Source organism: Triturus cristatus, chromosome 5_1 (assembly GCF_964204655.1).
Source record: "Triturus cristatus chromosome 5_1, aTriCri1.1, whole genome shotgun sequence".
Classification (NCBI taxonomy): domain Eukaryota; kingdom Metazoa; phylum Chordata; class Amphibia; order Caudata; family Salamandridae; genus Triturus; species Triturus cristatus.
Genome location: NC_140587.1, coordinates 542,761,917 through 542,768,990, shown reverse-complemented (window position 1 = coordinate 542,768,990; position 7,074 = coordinate 542,761,917).

Genomic DNA, 7,074 nt, shown 5'->3' with positions numbered 1-7,074 from the left:
AATCATGAAAAAAGATTCTGTTCTGTGCTAAGTTTTCTTTATGAGAAGCTGAGTGTTGATAAAGCTAAAATAGAAAGTGCGACTGAAATTAGAAATCTATTAGATGTATGTTCAGGACGAACACAGTTTTCTCAAAATGTCCAGCAAGATGCACAGGAATTCTTGATGTACATCCTTTTGGTACTTGAAGATGAAGGGATAGAAATTGAAAATTTATTTGGTCTCTGTTATAAATGGGAACATAGTTGTGAAAACTGTTTCTACACATGCAGCTCTAATGTTGATTCAGAAAGGTTTATCTATTTAACATTGCCAGAGACTAAATCAGTGACTTAGTTAAAGATGCCAGTCATAGCATGGAATGTTGTGAATGTAAATCTGACATGTTTTCAACCTTACTTTTCAAGAAATATGGACAGTATGTAATTTTAATGATGCAACGTTGTAGAGCTGATGGAACAAAATTGGACACTTTAATAAAGAAATTTACAGGACAGCAATTATCAATTTCTGGAAAAACTTTTGTCACAGTTGCAATAATTTTCCATGATGGGCCTATTGTAACTTCTGGTCATTACACAGTTTTTCTTAAATGTGAAAAAGGCTGGACACTGTGTAATGATTCTCAATTGGTTTTCAAGCAACGTTTGCCTTTTGATTTAGCAAATTCCTATTTAATTTTTCTGAAACCAAAATTTTAGACAGAAATTGCAACATCTGTACAAAACATTATTGCAATTTAATTGGATTACCATTGGAAATGTCATCAAAAAATATTTTTAAAATTACCATTTGGCCTAAAGGAAAGGTAATAATTTGCATTGTGGACTTCTTTGACACAAATTATTTTGGTGATTATGCTTATGCAACAGAATTTTCAGACGATATTTATTGGAATTAGTTATTGTTCTTAGGTGAGATTTTTATTGCAAATGTTACATTTCTATTATGGTATGTTTTAGTGAGAAGAGATTCTGGGCTTTTTTTAAACAATCTTTCAGATTGTTTTTTGGTTTTGCCCGCTGTTAAGTGATGAATGCAATTGCTTTTACGATTTACAGTGAAATGCAATATATTCTGAAAACAGCAAAAAAAGGGCAAAAAATGTTTGTTGAAATATGAAAATATGTGCACTGTATTCTAAAATGTATTGTTAAATATTAATACTTTTTTCTTTTTTTACAGATTGAGAAAGGAAAAATATGAAAAATAAACTTCTTTATAGAAAGTTAAATAAATCACTTATTTTTAATTAAGTTATTTTGATTGGCAGGTAAGTGTGAAATTTCTGGAATTATCACACATTTACTTTAATGCTCACTTTTTTTCACTACTCTTCTTTATGTTTTTCTCATTTCTGTAGTAGTCCCTCTAGGACCTTGTAGGTTCATTAAAATTTTTTTGTTTTAAAAAAAAAAAAAAAAATGCGCGTACCGTACGCGTACGGTAAAAAAAAAAAAGTGAATAAAAAAATTTAAAAAATGTTAAGAGGTAAGGTTGGCTCTTAAAAGAACTGTTGTGTTCATAAAGGGAAAGAGGAAAGAAAGAATGGGAATATTAACAAGGACCACAGATGTGCTGGTCTATCCTATTGTTTATTAGGGAAACACTGGTCTCCGCATGAACAATTAGGCCATGACATCTTGTGCACCTCATTGAAACCCTCCCAAAACGAGGGTTTATATCCAGAGGAGCAGAAGAGGGTGATGCTCCCACCGCAGAGGAAGGGCTCAGCTGAGCTGCCGAAGATGTACTCGGCTGAGCTTCTGCAGGAGTGCTCGGGTGACTTACTGGAGATGTTTCTCCAGTATGTCGAGCATAAGTCCTGGGATGTTTATCCCTAATGTGTCTAACCATAGAGTGATTACCAAAGGAATACTTCTTCCTTGGATTCCCTCTAGATAAGACACGCTCACAAAGTGAGCAGGTGACTAAAGGAGCATTTACCTTTTTCTGCCCCTCTGGATAGGTAAAATATTCCCATACAAAAGAAGTCTTTTGTTTCCTCCTTCTCTCTCTGATGATGCCTCTACCAGGCTCACTCTCAGAAGAGGACTGCTGTTCTGCCATCGTATCTCAAAGACAATTCAGCTCCTTCTCCTAAGGGGTCACAAGCAGTAATGAGGGGAATGGGTGTGGTGTAGGAAGGTTCTAGAACTGCAAGTAGTTTAAACCAATCAAACGTGTTGTTTCTTGATCACATGACCAACCGTACGCATACGTTACGCTTACGGAGCGCTTACGGTAAAAGTACGCATGCGCGTATGAAAGACACGCGCACGTGCGCATGTGCATTACAGGCACGCTCGTGCACTTCCGCGTAACGTGCGCGCGCGCGTGTAAAGCATGCGCTTACGCGTCGCGTAGGAAGTACGGACGCCTACGCAAATTGCGTAACCATACGCAAACAGAGTAGAAATATTACGTACATAAAGCGAACCGTGCTCTTACCGTAAGCTTACCGTACGCGCACAGAATTTTTTTTTTTTTTTTTTTTAAAGTTTGCTAAAGAGTTTCACTATGTTATACAACTATATCTTACCTTTTTTAAAAAAAAGGTGAAACTTTATATATTGCAGAATGCATTAAATTTTAGCATAGTGTTTAAAGGGAAAAAAAAGTTTAAAAAAAGATGTAAAAAACCTTGCAAAGTAAAAAAAAACCGAAATGTTTCACACACGTTAAATTTAGGAATTAGCATTTAAAAAACCTTGCAAATTCACTGAAAAAACCATAGGTTTAACATACGTTATAGTTAGCTGGACATTTCACTCGTAAAAAACCATTGAAATTCGCCCGTTATAGTTAGTTCAGCTAACTATAACTCGCGCGCCCGCAATACACTGCTGATGACGTCACATATTACATCACTCATGACATCACTGATGACATCACTCATGACATCACTGATGACATCTCAAATGACATCACTGATGACATCACTGATGACGTCATCCACGTGATAAATTACCACATCTTCTCCTTTAATACACCGACTCAAAATTTAAGAGTTCCATTCTCAAAACCATACACACTGCAATACCAATTACTACATACCCACTTATTAACTCTTAGGTCTACATACACCTCCTCTCATTCACCTGTACAGTCACTCATACTTACAGTCACTCCATACAAAACTATCATATGCATTTATACACCTATATAGACACTCACACACTACCAATCATCCATAGAGGTACTCTCACACCTACTCAGTCATACAAATAATCACACTCCCATTTACTCACCTATGCGGTTATACACACTCAAGTTCACTTACTCATAAAAATAGTATCACATTGTTACGCTCTTATAGAATCATTGATACAAGCACACATTCATCCATACAGTCACTCTCACAATCACAAACTCTCACATCTACTCACTTATATACTCTTACACGCATATATACTATCTTTCACATATGTAGTTAGTCACAAATGTACCACTGAGATACACATTCAATTCCTAACACATCCATACATACACTCACTCAACCATACAGTCCATCACAGATGCACTCTTAAAACCATGCACCCATAGAATCACCCACTCACACATCTATGCATAGAGTCACACACACCCTACCCACACAAACACTCAGGAACCCATACAGATACTGAGACAAGCAATCAATAACTCATATAAACACTTATATAGGTATTCACAAAACCATGCCACCACTTATACACCAACATACAGACACATACAAACATTTACACAGTTTAGTCACTAGTCTGCAGTAAGATACATTTAATGACTCACTTATAGAATCATGTTACGCACCACAGAAAATAATCCATTTACACACTTGTACACCCACTCATTCTTCAACAGGCCTTTCCCTATATATATTGAACATATTAAAATTGTTCAGAAACACATACTCAATGGATGACGTCATCAGTGATGTCATCAGTGATGTCATTTGAGATGTCATCAGTGATGTCATGAGTGATGTCACTGACCATGTCATGAGTGATGTAATATGTGACGTCATCAGCAGTGGATTGCGGGCGCGCGAGTTATAGTTAGCTGAACTAACTATAACGGGGGAATTTCAATGGTTTTTTACGAGTGAAATGTCCAGCTAACTATAACGTATGTTAAACCTATGGTTTTTTCAGTGAATATATATATATATATATATATATATATATATTTTCAAGCTCACAGTTCCATTAGGTAATCGTACCCATCACGGACGACAGCACTCACGGGGGAGAGTTCAAAAAGAATTTATTATTTGAACCCTGGGCAAAGACGCGTTTCGGCACTCAGCCTTCGTCAATTTCTGCAATGAAACGCGGCAGCCATTACACATTTAAAGCATTTTCAAAGTTTCCGGTGTAGAGACAGAAAACAGACTATGCTTAGTCGCACAACAAATCATAGCGCCATCTTTGAATGTCTCAAAGAAAGAAAATAAAGCAATGATATGCCAGAATATCATGTAGAAATGTAAATACATTCTTTTCACAATGAATAATTAATTTGATTAAGCCCACAGATGGGCATTCATATACTGTCTCTAAATGTGCACCAGAACTGATAAGGACACAACAATACCATAGGTGGAGTCATACGTATATCCTGCCCACAGATGGGCTCATATTCTCCTGCCTATGATATTCATAAAAACACTCCTAATATACATATTCAAGTCATACAATTGAATACAAAAAATGCAGATTATATACAAGAAATGGAGAAATCAGAGGAAAAATTCATCATGATGTGACAATGTAAATCGTTTCAACCTAAATGTACAGCAAGTTCTTCACTACTATTAAGACCCTGCGGACTCTTACTTTGTAGATCGATAATATAGCGTGACTCTAGACGCCTGAGCTTCTGTATCCTGTCACCGCCCCTAGGGCTTTGTGGCACATGATCTAAACAGAAGAAAGAAAGAAGATCCTTGTTGTTGCGATGCATCTTGTTGTAATGTCTCGCTACTGGGTAAGATTCGTCTACGTTATTAATGGCCCTCATATGTTCAAGAATCCGAATCTTAGCCGGATGAATAGTGCTCCCGATATAACGGAGCCCACAAGGGCACACTAAACAATATATAGCATAGGGAGTAGTACATGTGAGAAACTTGGTGATCTTTTTAGGTGTATTCAGTCCAGGTACATCATACGTTAAAGTGCGTTTGCTTTTCTTACAAGCTTTGCATTTGCCACAAGGAAAAAAAACGTTAAGTGTTTTAAAAGATATCCTAGTGGGTTCCACGTCATGATAACTATGGACCAAGTGATCTCTAAGTGATCTAGCTTTCCTGGCCCTAGACAGAGTTAGTAAAATCCCGAGAAAAGATCTTCTCGCGGAGAAAGCTGTCAACAACTCCAAAAATGGTGCTTTCCGCCTGATCACTACTTTCTCTGAAAATGCCAATCAATTGAAGAGGATATTGCGTAAGAACTGGCATATCCTCCTCACTGATCATATCATTAAAGAAGACCTACCAACTAATCCATTAGTTACGTTCAGGAAAGCAGTTCTGGTGCACATTTAGAGACAGTATATGAATGCCCATCTGTGGGCTTAATCAAATTAATTATTCATTGTGAAAAGAATGTATTTACATTTCTACATGATATTCTGGCATATCATTGCTTTATTTTCTTTCTTTGAGACATTAAAAGATGGTGCTATGATTTGTTGTGCGACTAAGCATAGTCTGTTTTCTGTCTCTACACCGGAAACTTTGAAAATGCTTTAAATGTGTAATGGCTGCCGCGTTTCATTGCAGAAATTGACGAAGGCTGAGTGCCGAAACGCGTCTTTGCCCAGGGTTCAAATAATAAATTATTTTTGAACTCTCCCCCGTGAGTGCTGTCGTCCGTGATGGGTACGATTACCTAATGGAACTGTGAGCTTGAAAATTTGAAGCGGGAACACCCCCGCTTGGCGTGCACCCGTTCGAGAGTGCAACTGGCTGGTGTTGTGGAGCGGTTATATATATATATATATATATATATATATATATATATATATATATATATATATAATATTCACAAGAGGGAAATAGTAAAATAGCCCGATGCAGATTCTCAGTTCCCCGTTTCCCTCACAGGGAGTAATCCATATGGTCCACTGTAGTTCAGGTGCTGAGAGCCAACACTTGTTTCGTGAAAGTTTTGCTTCTTCTTCTAATATCTTCTAATATTGATTTCTGGCTCTAGCCCTCGTCTGTAGAATCTCTCAGTCACCTGACTGCGAGATTCTATAGATGAGGGCTACAGCCAGAAATAGATATTAGAAGATATCTCTGAAGACATGACTATAAAGAAAACTAAGGAACATTGGAAACTGGAGACTTAAGAATATTTAGTCGCTTGTCATTGATTGAAGCCCTGAAGAAACAAAACGTTCGCGAAACACCTGTTGGCTTGGCTGTATATGTCACGTTATTTGAGAATTTGATCAAGTGCAAGAAACGTAGAAAATTTTGAAATAAAACACTTTATATTGATTTCTGAACTGCTACGTGTGTCTTTCTCAGCACAGACACACACATATACACATACACATACACACACGCAGACACACGCACAGATATTGTGGTCTGCCTTTCTGGGAAACACATTTAGATAACTGCAGAATGGAATTTTCCTGGAAATGTTGGAGCAGGTGGTGCAAGTGGCCATATCTCAAAATATGAGAATGCAGGCAAAATCAAACCATCATACTTATCCAAGACATTATTTAACCTCATTGTTCTAATGAGTGACAAAGATTGTTTAGCTGTTGTGAATGAGACAAGTACAGCTTAGTACTTTAGATTATTGCTTAATTCTACACTCATCTTTCACATACTGGTCAACTGATTATTATACTAAGATTTACGATCACAGTAAAAGCAGTCTAAACACAATGCCAAGATCACATCTACCATCTACTGCAATACAATGAATGCAACTGCAGATTACTCTGCAGCATGGAGGCAGCTGCCTTAAAGTCCTAGATGTAACCCTCCTGTCCATGGATACAATTGACTCTTGCCTTCTCATATTGTGGATTCACTGGTGATGTTGTTCACTGATCCTTTCCTTACTTATTGAC